Source organism: Thermobia domestica, chromosome 7, assembly GCF_964235325.1.
Source record: "Thermobia domestica chromosome 7, izTheDome1.hap1.1, whole genome shotgun sequence".
Classification (NCBI taxonomy): domain Eukaryota; kingdom Metazoa; phylum Arthropoda; class Insecta; order Zygentoma; family Lepismatidae; genus Thermobia; species Thermobia domestica.
The window spans coordinates 292,984,599-293,010,291 of record NC_137460.1 but is presented as its reverse complement, the minus strand read 5'-3'; positions in this window follow the sequence as shown (position 1 = coordinate 293,010,291).

The following is a 25,693-nucleotide window of genomic DNA, read 5'->3' as shown; positions in this document are numbered from 1 at the left end:
AAATCGAACCTGGACTTAGCCACTGAAATCTCAAATGGAAAGATTTTCTTTTTTTAATCGTAATGCATTCAACCTGGAAAATGCTGATTAGCACCTTGTACTACAAGTGAGAGGAGTGAGAGGTAAGGAAATATTTCGTGCTTGACGTCACATGAATGAAATTCTGTCCATCTTAGCATTTTGTAGGTCCTGTACTTTGATCAGTAAGCTGTTATCCGTTTCATACAAGTTCAAGTGTTAAAGTGGCGAATATTTATCTATTAAATCACGTCTTAATGGTCGCTAAACTGAGTAGTATTTCATTCCTGGTGATCGTACAGGCTATGTCCAGAAAAAATGGTCACGGCTAAATAACTACAACAAGATTGCTTTCATGAGCTACAATGTGAAATAAGGCTATGGCTGGCCAACGGGTTCATTACATAAACGAACTCAATCGTTCTCAAGACAATATAAATCTTAAACGGTAAGCTATGTCACATTACTAAAAGTTATGGCTTACCAATGGTCTTTGGCTAGCGAAACGATTAGTGAGTTAGGGCTGACTAGATAATTTGTCCAATGAAATGAGCTTGAGACTTCATTTTAATGTTTCGTTACGAAATAAATGACTAGCCAAACGGTTCATCATCATATATCAAATTTAATCCTGAATACTTCTCCAAGATAATGTAAATTCAAATCATTAAACTAAGAGTCGTTAAACTGACTGCACTTTCAGCTTTAGCAACAATTCACAATCTACGATGTAATCTGTTTAGGTGATCACTTTCAATCTCTGTTAAGATTTTCGAAAAGTTTGAGTTTGATAATTGTAGTTCGAAAATATTTTTAATTCGAAACATGTTTCAAATTTTGATTTAAAAATTTTCTGAGTTCGAAAATTTTAATTTTGATCTTTGAGCTCGAATTTTTTTAGTTCAAAATTTTAGATCGAAAACTTTTAGTTTGAAATTTTGAGTTGCAAGTTTTAAGTTTGAAACTTTCTGAGTTCGAAAAATTTGTTTAAAAAGCTTTTAGTTTTCAAATTCGGTTTGAAATCTTAAGTTCGAAAATTTTAAGTTTACAAAGCTTCGTTCCAGAAAGATTGATCTGATTTCTTTTTAGTTTTAAAATTTTTAGATTTTCAAAATTTGTTTCAAAATTTTATTTGAAATCATTTAGTTCGAAATTTTGTTTAAAAGATTTGTTTCAAAATTTTTTGATCTTTTTAATTTTAAAAATTTTGTTTAAACTTTGTTGATTTGAAAATTTTAGTTCGAAAAATTTTTCGTTTTGAAAAGTTTGTTTAAATTTTTTAGTTTGAAAATTTTTAATTTTGAAAATTCTTGCACTCAGCGGAACCATTTCGAAAAAAAATCGGAGCAGCATAGATTTTCAAAATCTGGCAACATTGTTTCCATCAGTGAAGCACTTACTAATCAACAAACGCTGAGCGTTTAAAAAATCGCTCGAACAATGAACTAATCAGATTTAAGCAAAATGTCATCTTTTTATTTAATCCACGAACAGAAACGAGAGGTACTAACTAGGTCCAAAATCACATCATCCCATCCCTTTTATCCTTCTCAAAGAATAAATATATCGTTTCAAAGTAAACCATTACACACTATTTGAAAATTAAATACTGTATATGTTCAATATGCAATAACAAAAGAATGGCAATGATACTGACAACGAATACGTAAGCACATGTAACACAATATAGCTGACGTTTGCTTCTAAACATATGATTATAATCCAAGAAGGATTTTTAAACTTTGCAACAATTTTTTAATCTACGAACAAAAACGATATAAATTAATGTTGTTAACCAGGTCGAGAATCGACTCCCTTTTACACATCTTAGAAATATTCAATAAACGAACTGACATTATACTCTTCGTAAAAGCAGATTCTGCAATTTCACAACAAACTCGTAGGCCCTATGCGTAACAACAAGCAAAAATGTGTAATGTAACATAACATGTCCATGTTCTTTTCATACGTGAAATTGATCACACCGAATGGGGCACGGTAGCTCAACGCTTGTCTCTAATGTGTGAGGTCCCTGCTTCAATCCGCAAGCAAGTAAGTTCATGTTTTCTCCTGTTTCGTCAAATTATTTCTCATCATCGTTTCCCTTAGCCTCGAGGGGACATTAAACTTAAAATTTCCTGAAATTACCACCAAGGATCGAACTCGGACAACAGCAATGTCTATAACTTAATAATCAACAAATTAAAATTTTCTCAATGGGGCACGGTCGCTTAGCGCTTGTTTCTAATGTGTGAGGTCCCTGCTTCAATCCTTAGTCAAGTAAGTTCATGATGTTTTCTCATTCCACCATGTCTTATCATCATCGTTTAACTTAGCCTCAAGGGGACGTTAAATTCAAAATTTCCTAAACTAGCACCAAGTATCGAACTCTAGACGATTGCAATGTCTATAACGTAGTAATCAACATATGTAAGGTAATCATATTCACCCCTGAAGCGGAACAAAATGGATCACAAAGTACTTATCAAATTTAAGGGAATAATTTTTAATACTCCTCTATATAATCATATAACGTAAAAACGCTCCAAAATCAATCATTGATGCTCATCAAAGGAAACGGACTATACATACAACCTATAAGGTAAAAATAAAGATAACATTCTCCAAAATTTTATACCCATAAAAGGAAAAAAATAAACCCCTCAATGGAACTACCCCATAAAGGTGGAGCATGGCCTAACATCACGTGACTAGTGATGGGTAAATTCCCGGGAATATTCCCAAAAATGGAAATTTTCCGGGAATTTATGTACAATCACAAAGAAAATTGCATTCTTTTATTATATTATGATTTCAAAGATAAATTCGCCTTTATTCACAGTATGTTATTACTGTTGTCCCCAGAGGAGTCCTTAAAATTGTATATTCTGAACGATGTTATGTTATTTTCTTAATATTCTATTATATTTAGAGAGTACGCATAAATGGATATTTATTTACAATAGGGTCCTACGAAAGTAAATATATTTCAAAAATTGTATAGCAAGTCCACATATTTTTAAACCGCTATAAAGTTTACATGTAAGTGGCTTTTCTAAACTTGACTCTACTACTGATATTATAAACATATTAAATTTTTAAATGTTATAAACAATTTTGTCAACACTTGCGCATAAATATATATGTTCAGAATATTTGCGAGATACTTTCTTATCTTTATAATTTTGCATGTAACATTGCCACACACGAACTTTCTTCCTGCCCATTTCTCGAAATTTCATGCGTTAATACACATGTAAGAGAAGTGCGAGTACCTCTTCAGAAATTCGATTCAGAGAGAGAAGACAGACCGACGTCTATTACTAATGGTGGTTCAGGGTTTATTAATAGTACCTCATCTCTATTTCTAGATTACTTTACAAAATGGTTCCTTTTCAGCATTTGTAAATTAGTACTCTGCTAATTTTGGCTTTTGTTTAGCATTGGGAGCCAGCTTTTGCACCTACTTTTTTGCGATATGCTATTCCGATGCGGTTGTTTTATGGTTTCATACATTAAATTATGTTACCAACATTAAATTCAGACAGCATTGCAGAGCGAGCGTTAGCGAGTGAACGCGGGTTAGAGCCCCGCATGGCACGTCGTTTTATATCTTCGTTACCAACAATTCACTTTCTTTTCTCACATAAATCTTTTCCACTTACGTTTACAGTTTGTACAAATCCTCTACTGCCCTAAAAAAAAATGTGTTTGATACTTTCTTGACTACTTGAACATCACTATCAACTCATTTCTTCCGCAAATCATCCTACTTTTTGCTAGTTTTGGCTCCCCAATACTAAACAATTACCTTACATTTTAGTGCAAATGGAAATGGAACTTAAAAAATCATGTTATTATTTATATAAAGTACAGTCAAAGAATTTTAAATTTTTTAACCTCTAAATTCTTTAAAACCTAGAAGTAAATCATAATATATTAAAATAAAGTAATTAGTCATATGGTTTTTATAATTTGGAAGATAAAGTAAACAATTGGAAATAAATTCCTTCCCGGGAATTTAAAGGTCAGGGAAAAAAACCGGGAATATTCCCACTTTTTAAATTCCTTCCCACCGGGAATATTCCCACTGCCCACCACTACACGTGACCCCATGCCGTAATCCTAAACGCAATGCTAAGGTGGGCGCAGGGGCGTATCAAAGGGAACAAAAATAAGGTAGGCTATACATACACCCTATAAGGTAAAAAAGGGAATTATATTCTTCAAATTTATACCCATAAAAGGAAAAAACCCATAGGTGAGACTACCCCATAAAGGCGGAGCTTAAAACTATGTAAACTAGAGGGGCCGGGGGCGCAAAATTTCAGCGGGCGTCACACTCCAGAGGCCCAAAAGTTAAAATCAGGTAATACACAATAAGCTATACATACACCTGTACTCCATCATAAGGTAACAATCTCCTAATTTTATGCCGTAAAAGGGAACAAAATCAACAGCCTATCCCATAAAGACAAACGGGGTGTGGCCTAGGGGCGCCGGGGGGCGCAACAGATAAAATTAAATACCGCAAAATAAACTACACATACACCTGTATTCCATCAAAAAGTAACAATCTTCAAAAATTTATGCCGTAAAAGGGAACAAAATCAACCCCCCTCGGTAAAACTACCCCACAAAGGCGTGACCTTGTAGTGCCCTTAGTAATTGTGTTATTTTATAATGGTAATATTTTTAAGTAGTATTGTTAACTCTCTTTTGTAAGATCTGGCAACATTGATACTTCCGCTTCTGTGGAGGGAAGACGAGCGGGTGACTTCCGCAGTACTACGAAGAAAGAGATTGTGTACCGCATGGCTTCTCGATATCTGTAAAAATGAAGCCTAAAATTTATAGTTAATTTAGGCCTCTCGTAGCCATCCTCCTTTCATTAGTAATTAACAGTTTTGACAGAGTAACATTAAGTGTAAATGAAGTTTTACGGTTACTTTTTCATCATAATTTTGGTGTGCAATTTCCAAGAGGAATTTATAAAGAAGAGCAAGTGGTCTCCCACGTGTTTTGTTACCGCTACAAGTTTTTGTCTGTCAGTGTGTGCCTCTCCATTAATTATATTTTAAGTTTCTGTGTTCGTCCTAGTGACATTCTCCATTTAATACGATAATGGCAATTTCCGTGAAGTTTTTCTTAGTTGTGATAATGTATGAAATCATAATGAAGTACTAAAACTTCTGTGGGAACCCGCCCCATGCACGCTCTGTCCGGTATCATATCAGTGAAGGAAGCAATGTATTCAACCTCTAGCACAGAATCATCAAGAGTCCAGATCTTTACAAGGATTGTAACGAACCAGCAATGTATCCTCGTCGCCATAAGTGCCTTTACATCGCAGTGACGGGTATGTGACCGCGCAGTACTCCAAGGAAGGGATGGTTGTATAAGAATTTGTGATTAATTTTGAAGAGTTTTTATTTTGACTAGGGAATTAACATAGGTGAAGGGAGTAAAGACACAGATTTGAAGCATCAGTTCACTGTTATTGAAGCATCAGTGCACGAAAAGATTCGTATTCTCAGTTTTTCTATTTATTGTTTTATATGTAAAATTAAACACCACAATATGTATCACTGATATCGCAGATCGTATTATTTTTTAAAATCGTGTTTGTAACCTATTGTCAAAACATTCATCTCCAGACATGATGTAGAGAGAAGAGAAAGAGATACGACATCTGTAATATATGTATATGTGATTCACTAAGTAAGTGTAGAAATTAATTAAAGGACACATAAGAGAGCGAAAAGGAGCTCTAGAATTCTGAACTTTTTAGAAACGTCCTAGATAGGTGAAAATATAGTTAAAAATTGCAAAAGATATCATGTAAATTACCTCTCTTTTCTTATATTCTAGTATACTTTTTCTTTCACATCCAAACATCTCTATTCAGAATTACGAGATAAAGGCGAAGAGAGAAACATTTCCATTTCAAGAATTATATCAGGAAAAAAATCTTTTGACTTAGACTAGATTCGAACTCGCAACCGTTGAATCCATGGCTCAGCGCTCTACCGATTGAGCTAACAAGTACTGTTGGAAAAGACAGTTTTCTACAACTACCGGTTGCTGAATGGTGTGTATTAACCAAGTTTGCCGAGATAATTGCTTCATATAGCTATAATAATAATAATAATAATAACAAAGCAGAAGAAGAACAGAATCTAAAAAGTCACATATGTTGAAAGTTTGACGTGCAGAGTAAGTCCTAATATGAGATTTTATTAATTATATATAATAAATGTAAGCGTGGTTTATTCGTGTGTGCTACTCAAACTGCGCAACTCACTACCTAGTCCCATAAGGGTTGTACGCATATGGTACAGTAGCCTTGCGTCCTCCAACCGTGAAGAATGTTTTCGTTTGAACCTATGCGTGTCCTAAGAGGAAGGAGGAGATTGAAAGAAAGAAAAGTGGTTTAGAAATTATGCAAACTTAGAATATGTCACGAGGTGAGGTGATATAGAATTCAGCGTGTCTTTCAGCTACTACTCTATACAAGACGTACATCTACGACTTAACGTGGAACCCGAACCACACGACTCCTGACTGGAATCGAAACCCGTATCACCTCTAGTTCTATCATGGGAGACACAGGAACATGTAAAAATAATCGAAAATGAACGATATTAATGTTAAATCCATAGCTTTTGAGTGCATGCCCACCCAACACAAGTACATACTGGTCGTGTGTAAAGAATGTTCCTCGAGGTACATTGGAATGTACATGGTAGGTACGTGAATGGAGCAATCATGTGAAATACACATGTAAGGAATAAGGTTACTTCCGCCCAAAAGTACGTGCATGACGCATACCGAGGAATGTACCTATTATGTGTATATCACGTACCATGTATGTACTACGCATGTCAGTAATGTTCTTTAGGGCAGTGCTATGCAACTGGGGGTGCGAGTACTTAAATACTAAAACCTTAACGCTTCATTTTTACGTTCGAATGTAGAAGCTTGTACTTTTAAAAAAAGCCAAGCAACTAACTCAGAAAATAGATGCCCTCCACCGGCATCTGTGTGGCATTTTAACTGTCTATTAAAATACTACAGTAACATTTACAAGCGATTTTTTTTTGTCCCAATGCTGGCGATTTGCCAGCAACCGTGAGAAGGTTGCGCCTTCTGTGCGGTACTAGATTTAAACATATTATTGGAGGTCTATATTTTTGGAGCTCTAACCTATAATCTTAACATTCAAACCTTTGATTTACGGTTATTTGTGATTTCACGTTTATAACAAAGACAAATATTTTTAAAAGAGTGTAGTCTAAATAAATTACTGAAAGAAATATTTTTCACAAAGTTTATCCTTTTAAATTATTGTTCAAAGGCCTTTGCTTTAGTAAGCCTTCTTCAAAATAAATGCAAATGAATTGTGCTGCCATCTTTGGAGCTCTTTTAAAATACGCATATATGTTTCTCGACAATGAGATCTCAGAAACTACAGGCTCTAGAAAGATGACGTTTTCACTGATCGATTGCAAATTTCATGTAGATTGTCCAGTTCTAATTGAATATTTAAAAAACATGGGCACTATTTCTTTAGTACATTTTTACGGGTACATTGGAAGTGTTGAAATTTCAAAAAAATAAAATAAAACATCACATCCTAATCATTACACATTCCAACACCACACTGTTGTATATAGGGGTTGTATATGTCTCCGGCATTTGTTTCATAGCCAAATAATAATGGAAAAGGAAGGATAACCATTTCTCCAGTCTAAGATGAACTTTTTTCGGGAGTGTTTTTCCCAATAAGCACCATATATAACTGACAATATATTAATTTTGTATGTAATGTGTTTGCTTATTACATACTGCATGCAAGAAGAAAGAAAACACTGGTGATACATGAATTAGAAACTCCAACCGGAAGTAGGCTCAAATCTTGCAAACGGTGCGAGATATTCAGAAAAATAATCGAAAAATCTCCCCTTTATGATACCCCTTGGCTATTTTTAAATCAATACGTCTTTAACTTGTGTCTGTAAAGAGACATGTACAGATGTTGTAAGGAATGATAAGGCGATTTATGCTCATATGCGAATAATGCGCTGTGTAGAGAGCGCAGGTTCAGCTAGTTTCTTGCAAAAATTATTCAATCGAAGATTTATAATCGCCACTGATTTTCAATTTTGTCGATATTATCTTCAAATTCCACAGAAGGTGAAAGAAGAAGCTAAATCAGTAAAAGATGTTTCACCGGTTTCAAGCTTATTGCCACTGAAAAGCGACATTTCCTGAAGGATGTCTATATTATCAGGCTGAATTTCTTTAAGGAGTTAGTTTATACTTAAACTTACGTCTTCCCGAAAATTTTATTTAACGTCTAGTTTTAACGTACAGGTTTTGAACTAATTCTCTGCTGTGTAACGTCACAATATAACCATCAATGCTAATTTTATGAGGACAATTCTGACAGTGGGGTTTAGAATGTTACAACCTAGAGAACGCATCAAACGTCAGAAAATTGCAAAATGACACACACAATATATTACAATGTGGCTAAACTCAGAAAGTGGCTATAGAAGTGAAAAGCATATGGCTAAAAAGCCACTATTGGCTCTTTGGAAATTATGTGACTAACGACGTTCTCAAAATGGCCAGATCCCGTCACAAAGTGGCTAAATTGGCAACCCTAGTCGCAATACGAAGCAACTTACGCACAACCATGCCATGGTACATGGGGTATGTGCCATTGACATTCCTCACATTCCAGTGAAGTATGTAAAAGTACCTTTCAAGTGTCAGAAATTCCTCGAAAGGCACGTACCTAGCGACACATGCTATGCATATGAAATGTACATTTCTAAAGTACCAGGTACGTAAACGATACATATGGAACTTAAATGGCACGTTCCTAGAATGTACCTGGTTGGGTGGGTGAATTATGTATGATACACTCTATATCGTTCACATCAAATTTTAGCATTATCTGCATGGAGGTTTAATGGGAGGGGTGAAAATTAAAAATTCCTAATTGAAATATATGAGTGTCTATTCAATAGCTTTCGGGGTCGCTGAAATGCATAATTACACTCCCGATACTATTAAAGCCCAAAGCTTTACTCTTTCGTTGGCAGGAAGTTTATTCATTTACTTAACTCAGGACACCTTAAAGTTAAGGATATGAAACTCGATGTATATATTTCTAATTCAAAATTATTAGATACGTATTGTAGCTTAGACTTCTAAGGAGGGGAAGGGACAATTTAGGCAATGATTTCCTTCACATTCGAATAAAATACTGCCCCATTATATTGCAAAAACTCATTTCGACTGGTGTCATTGCTAATAGTTTTCCGTATTTGTTTATATTCCTACTCATTTATAACAGTATCTCACTTTTCCTGTGACGGGAGCAACACCTCAGCGAGCATTCAGTAAAGTAAATGCCATTAAAATCTATATTCATAGCACAGTGGTGCAAATAAAGTTGAGCTCTTTGGCAATCTTTAGCATGGGAAGCGAATAAAGCCACCACATTGGAAAAGCAGCTAATGAATTCCTCTCCGAAAAAGATCACCCGCACATTTATTTTACAGGTGGTGGTTTATAGCTATACTTAAGTTTGTTGAAATTGCTCCAGTGAGGCGAGACACTGAAGTCATTCGTAATAAGGGGGAAGGGACATGTAAAAGTAGTCAAATATGAACAATTAGTATCGAAATCATAGTTTTCGTGGTCGCAGATGAATAGTGACGCTGTCGATGTTGCTTAGGTAGAAGTTAAGCCTTGGTTGGCATGGAGGTCAGAGTGGGAGGGTGACATGCAAAAAATAAATAAAATAAAATCGAAACATCCTATATTTGTGTCAAATATATATTTTTCGGTATATCTGACATAAATAGTAATATTCCAGATGTGGTATATGACCAAGGTCGGCCCCATTCGCATGCGGTTTCAGAGGAGAGAATCGGTGAAGATTTCAGAACAGTTCCTTTGACTTAAGTTTCAGTACACTGAGAGGGAAGAGTGGTAACACACAAATACTGGTGTCACATCCGGACCTATCAGAGGTATGATTTCTGGGGAACTGTCGTTGCTCCAGGGAGGCATTACCCCCTGATCAGTCCCTAACATTCTTACTGCTTTACAGGGGCGTAGGCAGGAATTTATTTCAGTGATCGAAAGCATTTTTAGGGGTAAATTGTGCACCCTCCAGGAACCCATGTAGCATCGTACGTTCAACAGTACTTTTTCTGAGTCAAAACTTTGTCTCTCTCTCTCTCTCTCTTTATATATATATATATATATATTTATATATATATATATATATATATATATATATATATAACAGTAACAGGGTCGGTTGTAGACATTTCGTAACTGTAAGCAAATAATATTTAGGCGCCCCGCCTATATGATAATAAAAGAATTGAATGCTGTAATGGACAAAAATTCTTCAGATAATTGTTACAATTACAAATTTCTTCAATATATAATAATTCAGTCTTCCAGTGAGTATTAAAGGAAAATGGCAAAATTAAACCTAATTAACTGTGGATGAATCATGACCAAAGTTCCAGTTTTAATAATTTATTATTATTATTATTAAATAAGCACAGGAAACAACTAAAATGTATACCTAAGATGTATTTTGACAAATACAGTTGAAACATAAAAGTCGAAATAGAATAAAACTAATGAGCTTCAAGTCTAACATTATCACAGGTTTGATTTTGACAAAGAGATATGCTCTTACACTTCATTAAAAGCATATTTAAATAGTGTTTTCTAGTGATACAAATATGGTAATTAGCTTAATTTCTCGTTTTCTTTGTTACGGTAAAGTTCATGTTATAAAGACACTTTTCTGGCTTTCAATTTGGCAAAATCTCTTATTATTGCATCCATATCAATTTCATTCAGAATGTCATCTTCAATGGCCATCAAAGCTAGTCCATTTAATCGTTCTTGAGATATACTTGATTTCAAATAATTCTTTATTAATTTTAGTTAAACTATTTCAATACACAACAAATGACAAAAGTGTGTCTTAATTTATATGTAATTTGTCCCCGATCAGTGGCAGAACTGTAAAATCAGGTTTCTCCGCAAAAATTCTTTTCAGGGCCCCTTATGCCTATAGAACAATTAAATTTTTTCATGTTTCTTTCCAACATAGACGTTCGAAATCAGGCAGTAACACAATGTAAACACAAGTAATGATGCACACATTGAGGTCCGAAGATTTTTTCGGAATAAGCCTACAAAATGCAAATAATTTTGTGTATTTACCCCCTGAAATTATGCTAATTGGTGGATCCAGACTCTCAGACTGCCTGTTCAGTGTTTCGTCCACACATATTTTAGGGGGCCACTCTCCCCGGGAGGAGATCAAAATAATACGTCTATAATATAATAATAAATAAAAGAGTACCAGCAGTGGCCCTACTAAGTGTGTCCCCCGGAAGATGTTTTCTGAATAGAAAACTGCACCTATTAGGGATGCGCACGATACAAGATTTGTAGCTGTCTCGTCTCGAAAATGTGCTGTAAAAGTGATGGCTCGACTCGAAAAATGTATATTTCTCTATTGGAAGAGCCGTGTCTCGACTCGAATTTTGTCTGGAAAATTCTGTCTCGACCTGGCCCCTTGCGCACCCGTAGCACCTATGTCGGTACATCCCTGAACACAAGTAACTAATAACCAAACTCTACTTTGCATTAGAATTATTACTAATTTAAAATATCGCTCCATCTAAATTTATTAGCAGAGAATGGATTAATAATTATTGTTATCTGTCATAATAAAACGAGCATCTGTATACGCTGCTGTGATTGAAAGTGAGAGTACTGAAAAAAAAATACTTGTCATCCAAATGACCTTTCGTCGCTTTCGATTATATCCTTTCAAGTTCTATACTTATATGCCACGTGAAAACTAATTGTATTCAAACAAATTTTGAAATACATGAAATTTAATTCAGACCCGTAACCGAAATGACCGTATCGTTCCATTTTAATTCAACAATTAAATTACTGCAATCAGGTTAAAATAAATTTGTCAGCTTCAAAAGAATGTCGACCTGCAAATGCTTCGTTAACAGTGACTGATATTCACAACTCCCCACCTCAATATTTGTCTAATTTTGTCCAGCACTCGAAAGAAACTCTTTTAGAGCCTTCGGTTGCCTCTTATCTTCTTTCACGTTTTGTAGCTTTCTTTTCCGATAAAATGCTCACTTGGTTTTATATCGTTGGTCATTATTATTACATGAAAAACAAAGTACTATTAAAAAGTGAAAGCACACATAATTATAAATTAAAAATATAAACAAAAACGAAATGACTTAGGATAGAAATGAAAATGTTGACGAATGACAAATGACTAATAGATATTAACAAAGTGAGCATTAAGCACTGGACAGCGATTGTGAGTCATTAGGAACTTAAGTTAAAATTTCCCTCAGAAATGATTTTTAAAGAACCCATTTGTACCGCCCGTCTTTTCCTAGTATTCGCTCCACTCCCTGGACGAATGGACAAGAAAGCCTACTTGCTTGCATGGGGGCCCGAAGAATGTTTTTAGGGTGGTCATCTCCCTCGTTACTATATTACGTTTGGTATTTTTATTTGTATTAAGAAAATCTTAAGAAATTATACATATACATTATACTTGTCGTAAGCCCGGTGGGGCCTGGCCCTTTCGTCCCCTTTTGGGTGCCCATGTTTGCTTCAACTTTGATAATGTGCATTTCATTTACGGTGATCTTTCTCAACCCTTAACTGTTGAGAAAGGAATGAAGAGTTATATTTGTATTTTGTGCATATGGTGGGATTGTGGAAAGAATACCAGTCTTTAGCTCTACGGTCATAGTGCTTAATACAACATCTATTGGAAAGCTAAATTTACATTGATTTTATCTCATATTCGTAAAATATCCCTTTTCCCTCTTTAAAAGATCTATCCTGTGCCATGGAAATTTTCCTCAAACTAGCATCTCTTGTGAGTGTCGCATTGGCATCAATTTCTAGAGGATATCAGGCTTAGCGCCTATTTTGAATTCTCCCTGTATGTTGTTATTGTTCTTCAAACAAGAAATTGTAATTATTAAATAATAAAGAAGAGACTTCCCTATGTTGTCACCTCATCCCAATACATATTCATGCTTACCATTCTCTTTCTAGTTTCCGTAACTTCATCAAAACAAGCTCAGCCACGCCGTTTCAGCAATTAACAAACTTCCCTATTGACCAAGATAATTGTGATGAGCTAGTCATCCACGTGCGGAGCACCAGGAAGAAGCGAAAGCAAAGAAGTAGAACAAAACCAGGGGACACGGGACCCTCGAGGTGAGTAGTGTGACAGAAGCCGCCAGAAACACACTTTGGTCCCCTATTCAGAAGAGTCGTCGTAGCAGCAATTGAAAGACGGTCGGCACGCCTGGGCCCTCACCAACCATTGCATGACAGAGGTGTCATTCTGAAGAGACCAGGACATCTGGGAGCTGTTGCCCTGAGGTCGAGAGGTTCTTCACTCTCGAACGTGAGGTCCGGGATCGATACCAGACGGAAACACTCAACGAATTGGAGGAAGGCTTCACCCGATATTTGAAGAGGTTCATCATATCGAAATGGCTGAGGTACAGTAAAACCCTTTCCTTTCCTAACCTTTGTGTCTCTGTGATTTCTTCTATTAGAAAACATGCATTTCATTTCATTCATCCCCAATTAATTACTCCAGCGCTGTACTACTCAGATCCCCACGTACTTTCTCTCTTGTCATGCGAAGTGCTATCCCCACATTCTTTCAGTAAAGAACTGATAATTGAGCAAATAACTGTGGTTGTAACTCGACAGTACAGTACAGCAAGACATTGATGTGCGAGTCCATTTCATTTGTAAAGGGGTGTTTTACAGCCAACCAAGCGAATATTCGACTTTATTGTCCTTTTGATGTATTTTATCTGTATCTCAGTCTGTACAATATTTATTCGAAGCTATATGAGGAAAATTTTTCATCATAACATTTTTAAAATGAATATTTACATTTAAAACGAAATTCATTTTTCTAATTTGGCGCCCTGTTCACCTGGCGCCTCCTGCGAACGCGTAGTTCGCAGGATTCAAGATCCGGCCCTGCAGTAACAATGGAATTCTGTAATATCGCCCGACTATCGTTGTCGTGAAAACATTCATCATAATATGACGTAGGAAAATGAGTTACATTAAGGTCTAAGATCTAATATCAAAGTTGAAACATCGCAAGTAAAACAAAAACATATAATAGCAAAAAGTTTTGAAAATAATTTCAGTTTAAACTAGCTGCGACTACATTTAATTCAAAATTGAACTTCTGGAGCGCAACATATGAGCTTAACTAAAAGAAAAAATCAATAAGAACAGTCGGGATTTGAACCTAAAGAAAACAAGTAGGAGTCCCTTATACTAACCATTCATCTACTATATTTTGTTTACTAAAAATATTTTCCATGCAGCAAAATGCCATTTCACACTGAAACATTAACAACATAAGAACAAAGTTTTCAAGAAAATTTGCAAAAGCTTATGTATTAAAAGTATCCCGGTATTCGCCCAGTGGTACTGCAAAATCACTAGTCAGGATGCCTCGTATCGAAATTTGAACCTGGAGACTCCCAATTACAAAGGTCAACGCTAACCAGTAACCTACGTTCGCTCAGTAAATGTCATGAAATTACTTTTCTGTAATTATTTTTGGAAAATGTTTATTATTTTCATGAAGCAAAGAGTGCATCTTCTACTTGGGTTGAGAACTATATACTATACTTCTAAGAGTCAACTAATAGTTGATGTTTTTTATTTCCGTCGATTTTCTACGTCTGCTAAGTTATTTCAATTTTTTTAAAGTTTTCCCTTCCGGTTATGACAATGATTAGAAATGAAGAGTCCTCTTCTTATACAATTCTTGATCATTGTAACATTTTTTAGTCAAAATTCTGAATTATTGAAAATATTTAATATCACGAGAACATCAAGTTTGATCGAAATTCACAATTTTGGGCATCCATTACAGGATTGCTCAGTATTATTTTTTTAAGTGGGGGAATATCACGAGAACATCAAGTTTGATCGAAATTTTTATAATTTCAAAGATCATACATTTTATTATTAAAAGTGAATGTCACCCGGAAAAATACCAAAGTGTGAAAAATAAGTTATTATTGACTTGGTTAAAAACAGGTAGAAGGACACCAGGAAACTGAATAATACTCATACGACAAAACAATTTCTTCAGTGAAAGTGTAAAAGCTGTGTTTACTATGCATACGTCACAAAACTATTATTTCATAGTCTAGAATGTACTGGCCCGGAAGGACATGAGAAAGAAAAATAACAAATGAGGCAAATATAAAAACTCCTGGTTTCTAAACCAGGGTGTTCTGTTCAGGTCAGTTCAGTTCAGTTTTGGATGCAGGCTCGTTCAGTCACATTCAGCCTTGTTTAGACTTAGATCGAGTCCCGGTCGGTCTTGGCTCGTATCTGAAAACGCGGTTTAGTCTCGTCTCAAGTATACGCGAAAGTCTCGTCTTAACGATTCTTGGTTAAGTCAGCAGTATTGATGGACCAGAACATGTAAGTTGTATATCTTATGGTTTTTCTTAATCTTACACATCAGTATGGTCAGGCAATGCAATTCTCACAGTCCTCGTAACCGTAGGTTATGATAAACCCGAGTATTAGTAGTATAATAACAGTAATCATAATAATTGTAATAGCAGTATTCTATTGTAATGCTATGCATTCTTGATTTATTTATCAATTCATGTATTGCTGCTGGATAACTACGTCTGTTATTTAGAACATTGAGATAATGCTAATAATCTATTCACAAATGGGTGACTCACATATTAATCCGTCATCACTATCGGGTCTAGAATAGCACTGTAAGAGTCACACCCACATCTTGTATAGATAAGCTCACATAATAAAATGAGATAGCAAAAGGTAGATTATTGAGTAGTCATTGTTTCTCATAAAAAATTATAACCCCATTCTCCTACGTCAGGTTGAGTGAGTATTAGTACTCCCATAGTAAGTAAATACTATATGACCGAGGTAAGCACGAGTAAGTGATAGATATGGATAAATAGGTACTGAATAACTTTAATCATCAAGATAATTACCAATATAAGTTATCACAACATCTATGATAATATGATACTGTGATCTGCACTGATCAATTATCTGTGATATTAAATTAGTTAGAATGAAGAGGATCATACTAAGAAACATGATTAGAAAAAAAGAAACATTGTTGTTTAACGAATTGATAGAATCAAGCTTTTTCAAAACATAAAAAATACTGTATGGTATGGGATGATCATGGAAAAAGTAAAAATAGCCATCGAGGACACACTAACCAACCACTGTACGTAGGTAAGTCAAGGTTCGTTAACTTGAAAATGAAATGAAATTAAATCTTTGAGTTTTACGTCCCGCGGTTATGCCGATTAGGCTAAAGGAGACGGTGATGATGAATAATGAATGAAGTGGTGGAATGAAGAAAGTGGGAGGAAACGGGAGAACTCCGAGAAAACCCATGCACACGGTGTTTATCCACCACAAAGTTCACTTGGCGGGGACTGGGATCGAACCCGTGACCCCAAGCACCAGAGGTGAACGTTCTATCACTGATTCGTTAACTTGGTAGACGTATATGAAGAAATCACTAACAGAAAATAGCTGATAGCTTTACGCCTAACCATCTCAGCGACCTCGAAACTATGCACTCTACATGAACATCGGTTGTCGTTTTCGATCATTTTATATGTTACTACCTTTCAAGGTCGCAAGGTGTCTTGCCCCTTGTCCCAATGCATGAAAAGCAAATGATATTTTCGCCACCCAGGGGCAGGGAAGGAAGAACGCACACAACTCGCTGTATAGCTTTAGGGCAAATACCTAAAGGCACAAGCAATAAACCACTTGACCAAGAGCAATGTTGCAAAACAAGACAAGGTGAGCCCACGCTCAGCCTGTTCGACACAAAATCACTGACCCTTCGAACAAGATAACATTATTGCGCTCTCAGAGTCAGGTTTTAATTGCATTTGTGTTGAAGTATGTTTTCTTTGATTTTTAAACATTTGATGAATTTCTTACACACTGTTGTGTATGATATTTTCTATGTGGAATATTATTGAATATTTTCTACTGTACACATTGTGTAAATAGAACTCATCTGTATTTCTTACATTGACTTTGAAAACTTTAGCAATGCCCTCATGCGCTGTGTACGGCTTTAAAATGAACACACGAAATAGAAAAGTTGGTGAAGCGAATGTCAAGTTCCGTTCATTTCCAAAGCAGGAAGATTTACAACAATTGTAAAGCAATAGGGGTGTAATTTTGTCATCTGTGGTTGGACCCAAAAAGCCGTAGGTCCACGCTGCTTATGCCCTTAGCAGAGCTGAGCTGATTTTGAGTTTAACATCCCGTTCAGCAGCGAGGGTATATGATATGTAGACCTACTGGTTAACGTGGAATCCGAATCACATGAGCTCCCACCGGGAATCGAACCTGGGTCTCCCACGCCAAACGCGCGTACGCTAAGCTTGTGCCCTTACTTTTATGAATTTTACCAAATGAATGAATATCTACATATTTTAACACAGTATATGAGTTCTTTGCTATATTGCTTTTGTAATAATATTTTTGTCATTAATTTGCTTATTATGTATCTTTCTATATAAAATAACAAGTTCTGGCTGGCTGATTGATCAACGCTAGGCCAAACCGCTTAAGCTAGAAACTTGAAGTTTAGAAAGGGCATATGATTTGTAATGTAAGGTCCCACTAAAAGAAGAATATTTGGAAATTTGAAGGGAAAAGGGAGAAAGAGAAGTGGCAATTATCTTAAAATGCCCATACCTTGGAATCTTTGAGTGTTAACGACATGAAATTTGGTATATGGACTTCTCATTTAAAATAATTAGATATGTATGTAAGCGTTTTTATGATATTTGCCCTAGAAAGGAAGAAAATAGGGTAAAGTTATAATTGTTATAATTGGATGGTCATAACTCGAAAATCTTTAAGGTTATTGACATGAAAATTGGTTGAGTTGATTTTGAGTTTAACGTCCCATTCAGTAGCGAAGCTATGTGAAACGTTAACCTACTGATTAACGTGGAATTCGAAATACATGAGCTCCCGCCAGGAACGAAAATTGGTGTTTAGGTTTTGCAAGTAAACCAAACCGCTTAAGCTAGACATTAAAGACATGTTTCTGCGTTTTTTCATTTTTCCATAGAAAAAAAAGGTTTAAATTGTAATTGGTAAAATAGAATGGCCATATTCCAAAATCCCTTAAGAGTAGAAACATCTTGATTAAAGATGTATTTCAGCGTTTTATATATATATATATATTACGCTTAGAAGAAAAACAGCAGGAAGACAAAGTTGGGAGTTGAAATTGTTACAATAAGATAGCCATATCTCGAAACCACTTAAGATCAGAGGTCTTAGGGATATGAGAAGTGAGAGGTCGGAGAAAGAGCAAATGCAAGCGTCTGGGGGCGGACTCCCCGCCTAGCCCAAAGCAAGTTATGCAATAAAAAAAATTTGCATCAGTTAGACTTTACACGGCGGTTTCTGGGTGTTGGTTTTTGAAGCTCCAAGTTAATCACATAACTTCAATTTACATGTCTTTATTTTCTAAAATTCAGCAGTTGTTTATAAGTGGGTATTTTGGACTCAAATTTTACATTTAAATTCATATGTTTTTTCGTTATTTATATCTGGTATCAACTTTGTTTTCTTTATCAGAAAGATAGAAGAAATTTTCGATTATTTTTACATGTTCCTGTGTCTCCCATGATAGTTCTAGAGGTGATACGGGTTTCGATTCCCGTCAGGAGTCGTGTGGTTCGGGTTCCACGTTAAGTCGTAGATGCACGCCTTGTATAGAGTAGTAGCTGAAAGACACGCTGAATTCTATATCACCTCACCTCGTGACATATTCTAAGTTTGCATAATTTCTAAACCACTTTTCTTTCTTTCAATCTCCTCCTTCCTCTTAGGACACGCATAGGTTCAAACGGAAACATTCTTCACGGTTGGAGGACGCAAGGCTACTGTACCATATGCGTACAACCCTTATGGGACTAGGTAGTGAGTTGCGCAGTTTGAGTAGCACACACGAATAAACCACGCTTACATTTATTATATATAATTAATAAAATCTCATATTAGGACTTACTCTGCACGTCAAACTTTCAACATATGTGACTTTTTAGATTCTGTTCTTCTTCTGCTTTATTATTATTATTATTATTATTATTATTATTATTATTATTATTATTATTATTATTATTATAGCTATATGAAGCAATTATCTCGGCAAACTTGGTTAATACACACCATTCAGCAACCGGTAGTTGTAGAAAGCTGTCTTTTCCAACAGTAGTTGTTAGCTCAATCGTTGGTGCTTGTAAGCTGTGTGCAGTTGCGAACGCTTCGTTTTCGTTCCTCGTGTTTTGCACATTTGTGTGTGGTATTGGACTGTGAACGTCTTTATTACGACCCAGTGCTATTCTTTTGGTCTTTTGATAACGGTTTTGCGACATGGTTAGTTTACGAGTGAATACTATACGAATTAATTTTCGTCCTGTCAGTAATCGTCCCACGTCGATTAAACTCCATGAGTGGATTGCTTCAACCTTCAAATTATCCCCGGACCAGGTTATCTCAATAGAAATGGACTTCAACAGGAAAATATTGTATATTAAACTCTTAAACCAGATTACTTATGAGCAAATACTACGTGATTCACAAGGTAAAGTTGTGTACAAAGATGATGACAGTGAATTTGTTCTGGACCTTGATTCTGCTAGTAATATGTCGCAATTAGTTAAACTACACGTATGTCCTAGTGAACTAGATAATGCTAAAATCATCAGTGTGCTTTCTAAGTACGGTGAGGTGCAACATATTGAAGACGAATACTATGATGCAGGTCACATTTATAAAACTCGTACTGGCAGGAAGTTGATACGCATGAACATTAAGCATTCCATACCTTCCTATGTGACAATCGCAGGTTTACGATTGTGGGTCACATATAATGGTCAAATCAAGACATGCAGTTTCTGTGATAGTCCTCTACATTTTTTCCAAGATTGTGATAAGCGTCGCTCTAGTACCCTTCCCCTATCCTCTCGTCCCGTACTCCGATCTTCCCCTTTGTCACGCCCTGCTCCTGTTAATCTTCCTTCCGCAACGCCCACACCAGAATTACTTAATTTCAACACCTTCCCACTTTTGACCTCGCCTCGTGACATTCCTGCTGTCAAATCGCCCGATCCTCCCGTGCACCTTCCTTGTGATTCCATGATGCATACAGCTCCGTCGACTTCTGAGACTATGGATTCTGCCAACGGCACAGTGAATATTGAGGAGGCCCCTCCCATTAGTGATGACCATTTTATTGAGCCTCCACAGGAACCTGATACAGGTTTATGTTCACTTTCTGACCAACGTGTTTTCAACAGTGATGACGTTCCTTCTGTGCACCGCCAATCTGATGTGACAACTCTTACCTCTCTGTCCCCTTCTGGTGCCCCACCTAGTGTCAACGCCCCACCTACTAGTGATAGTGTTTTGCCCAGTGATGTGGTTGTTTCTACTGCTAGTAACCTTAGTGCAAGTGAAAATGTGTTTTTGTCCCAAACCCGGCGCAAGAAAAAGAAAACTGAAAGTGGCGACAGTGATTTTTCATTGAAGTTAATAAAGTCTCAAGATAGTTATATTGTAGAGTCCGCTCGTACCCGTTCAAAGTCTCGTCCTAGGAAAGGGATTGACAGTGCATCGGATCTTTCGTAATATCCCTTCTCTCTCTAATGTCCTCTTCTTTCTCCTTTCTACAATTTTTTTTTCTTTGGTGGATCCAAATGTATAGTTTTCGTATCGCCACTCTAAACTTAAACGGTTTAAGTTCCTTGGTTAAGCAACATGCTTTGAGTGATTTCATCCGTAAAGCAGAGATAGATGTCCTCTTCACACAGGAAGTGGCTTTGCCTGAATTTTCCAACCTCTTTACTCACTCCTGGTGCTCTAATTTTAATCCCCAAGGCTTAGGAACTGCAATTATATATAGAAGTGATATAGACTTTCTTGAACATCCTATTCCTCTAACTGATAGACTTACTGTGGGCCAAGTACGGACTATACGGTTATGTAACAGTTATGCTCCTGCTGGGAACTCTCAAACTAGGGCACGGAACAATTTCTTCGAAACTGATCTCATGCAGGCGTTATATAATGGGTCCAACCCCTGTATCCTCGCTGGAGCCTTCAATGCAGTACTTTCAGAGATAGATGCCCAGCCTCATTACTCCTTCTCACCTTCCCTACACAAAGTGATTGAAACATATGACCTCGTCGATGTGTGGCGTTTCTATTTTCCCAGCGTTCCGGGTCATACTTTTTGGACATCACATTCATCCTCGAGACTTGATCAAATTTACGTCAGCCGCATCTTATTGCCTTACGTCAAGGACATCAAAATTGAACCTGTGATTTTTAGTGATCATTATTGTGTCGTTATGACTATCAATTTACCTGTAACAAAATTCCTTAAAAGTAATTCATTGTGGTATTTTAATACGTCGATCCTCGCTGAAGCGGACTATCAATCTGTCATCCGTGCTGAGTGGGCATCCTTAATGAAGGAGAAACGCAGCTATAAAGGTACTGTTATGAACTTTTGGGAGAAACGTGTAAAACCTGTGTTTCGTTTTGTTAGTAAACAATACAGTATTCATCGTCATCAGGCCTTCTGTGAACAGTATGCATATTATTCTAAGCTTTTACGGGACTATGTGAAGGCGCAGGCTCAAGGAGAATCTGTTCGGCCTCAAATTCATCAAATCAAGGCTTTTCTTCTCTCTATGCATCGCCGACGTATGTACGGCCATATTGTTCGTAGCAAGATTTCTTCGACTGATTCCACAGAATCTGTTAGTACTGTCCACGTACAGCGAGAACGTAGTAGAGGTAAACAACAGCTGATTTCGCATCTTAAAGACCCCGATGGACATTTATATGAGGGACCTCACGTGACTGCATATCTTATAGAACATTTTAAACATCTCTATGCCACGCCTTCTTTGTTTGTCAGTGATGATACTCTTTTTGAACACATACCAGCTACCTTAACCGATAGTGACAGGGAGCGTCTTAGCCAGCCCTTCACGGTAGACGAGGTCATGACCTCCATTAAACTTGGTAAGCGAGGCAAATCCACTGGTGTCGACTCCTTGCCCGTGGAATTCTATGTCACTTTTATTGACATCCTTGCTCCCTTTCTCACTGACCTTTTTAACGAGTATCGTGATAGTTGCATTTTAGGAACCTCCTTACGAACGGGTATCACTGTGTTGGTTCCCAAACATGCAAACGCCCATGACGTTGATGCCCTTCGACCTCTCAGCTTACTGTGTACGGAACTCAAAATTTTGACCCGTTGCCTCACTCTGCGAATGAAAACATACATTGAAGATCTCTTAAGCCCCTGTCAATATGGCCATGGACAGACTCGCGGTATGTATGAAGCGCTATCCAATCTTCGAGATTTTATAGCATATTATGAGTGTAGAACTGCTCATACAGTGGCTATTCTTTCAACGGACTACTCTAAGGCTTTTGATAGAATTCAGCATCAATATTTGTTTAATGTGTTAACTCGCTTTGGCTTTGGTGACAAATTTATCTCTATGATTAAAGGTGTCTATTCTCAGAGAATCACTAAGATGAAGATTAATGGTGGCTTAAGTGTAGCGATTCCTTTTAATAACGGAATCCTTCAAGGCGATAGCATGTCCAGTATTTTATTTAGTTTATCTCTGGCTCCTTTGTTATTTTCTGTTCAATCTCTTTTACCAGGGGTCCCTGTATATAATACTAAAATTGTTGCACAAAGCTATGTCGACGACACACATTACTTCGTGAACAGCCCTGTAGAAATTCAACATATTGTGTATTTACTAACCAAGTATCAAAGAATATCTGGTGCAAAATTAAATGACAGTAAAACGAAAATTATGTGTTTAAATGACAATTGTACTCAAGAGTATGGGGTTTATTTTGCGGTTGTCGACTCTCTTAAAATACTAGGAATTGAATGGTTTCCTAATACCACACGTACCATTACTACTAACTTTGCCCACGTTGCTGCAAAAATTAAAAATATTCTTTATTTTCATAAACATCGTCATTTTAGTTTATTAGGCAGAATGTTGTTTCTTAAACAGACTGGGTATAGCGTACTCTGGCACCTCGCCCAGATTTATCCCCTCCCCCACAATATCGCCCGCTCCTTACATAGTTCTGCGTTGTTTTTCCTTTGGCACGGCAAATTACTACGTGTTTCTTCCACTCAGTTACGTTTGCTTCCCAAGGACGGGGGCATTGGCTTTCTAGATGTAAACATTCAAGCCAAAGCTCTCTTGTTACATCGCAGCTGTCAGGTCGCGTGTTCTACTCACAGCACTGTCTCTGCAGCGGTGTTTGCAGCGTGTTTTGCCTGTATTGACCTTGAGGGACCTATCAATGCCTTCCCGTGGAGTTGGAAATATCCTCACCTGAAAGACGTCATAATAGACATGGCTTATGCACTTTTGACAAAATGTGAAATAGAATGCATGTCTGTTAAGGACTTGTATTGGTACTATTTAAACATTCATCTCGCAGTTACACCACATATAATAGTCAAGCAACCCTCTCATAACTGGTCTCGTATCTGGTGTAATGTTCATGCTAAATTTCTGAACTATACCCACAAATCTCTTTGGTATGTTATTGTTAATAACGCATATGAAACAAAAGAACGTTTGTAGCACTTCAACATTGGTGCTGATGACTTGTGTAATGTTTGCCAACAACCTGACTCTCTTAGTCATAGATTCGAAACTTGCTCCTCAGTCACTAGTATTTGGCAGCAGTTGTGTGTACTTTTAAGCAAAATATGCCGTCTTCCTCCTTCCTCTTTTCGTGCCACTGCTTTAATACTTTACCCAGATTTTAATTACTACCCTGTTACAACGAATAATACTGTTATTTGGTTTGTGGCACACACTATTGTCTATTTGTTAACCACCCCCGGACCTTATCACCCTGATCTTTACCTTGCTTTCCTAAAATCCGCTGCTACCAGCATTTCTATTGTTCGTAAGCGGAAATATTTTGCTAATTTTTTAACAGTCTTAACTTAATCGTCTGGTCTTTTGTATATACTATCAATATGTATTGGTGAGTTTTTTTTTAATGTTAAACCTTCCTGTGATCTTTATGTACTACTAAGCATGTAAATAAATAGTTGAAAAAAATCGGTAGAGCGCTGAGCCATGGATTCAACGGTTGCGAGTTCGAATCTAGTCTAAGTCAAAAGATTTTTTTCCTGATATAATTCTTGAAATGGAAATGTTTCTCTCTTCGCCTTTATCTCGTAATTCTGAATAGAGATGTTTGGATGTGAAAGAAAAAGTATACTAGAATATAAGAAAAGAGAGGTAATTTACATGATACCTTTTGCAATTTTTAACTATATTTTCACCTATCTAGGACGTTTCTAAAAAGTTCAGACTTCTAGAGCTCCTTTTCGCTCTCTTATGTGTCCTTTAATTAATTTCTACACTTACTTAGTGAATCACATATACATATATTACAGATGTCGTATCTCTTTCTCTTCTCTCTACATCATGTCTGGAGATGAATGTTTTGACAATAGGTTACAAACACGATTTTAAAAAATAATACGATCTGCGATATCAGTGATACATATTGTGGTGTTTAATTTTACATATAAAACAATAAATAGAAAAACTGAGAATACGAATCTTTTCGTGGACTGATGCTTCAATAACAGTGAACTGATGCTTCAAATCTGTGTCTTTACTCCCTTCACCTATGTTAATTCCCTAGTCAAAATAAAAACTCTTCAAAATTAATCACAAATTCTTATACAACCATCCCTTCCTTGGAGTACTGCGCGGTCACATACCCGTCACTGCGATGTAAAGGCACTTATGGCGACGAGGATACCTTCCCAGGAAGTAACTTGGTTTTCACGTACAAACGACTTAAATGCTGATTCCCATTCATACATTTGCTACAACACCACTTCCTTGAACTTAAACATGTACTTCAACAAAATATGGCTTCGTTACATTCTAGTGTACTTGTTACTGTACCAAGTATTGGATTCTATAGCTACGTATGGCATTTTAGTAGCAAGTAGCGTGTTCATTCCAAACCAATATCCTTTCATATGTGTTGTTGTGAACCAGTGCAGTCTCTTAAGTGAGCAGTGTTAGTCTATTAACAAGCAGCTTGTAGAGTGGTGCAGAATTTATGCCAAACGCATATTCAGTTGGAATAATTTAGAGGCATTTTAGTGGCCCATAGCACAGGTGAAGGAGCAGCATGAAGAATCTACCCGTTATTTTCGCCGCCACTCGCTCAGTGTTTAGTCGAGCGACAATGCAGTTCTGGGACATGTTATTTTACACCACAATACATTTCTCTGGAGTTTTTCATACTTCTTTCCATTATTAAGGAGTTACCTTGGAGCCCCCTTTGGTTTAGCTCCGCCCAGCCTTGGCTCAGGATCAACTGGTGGTGAGATGAGATGCTGTTGTGTTAGTGTTTCGTATATGAA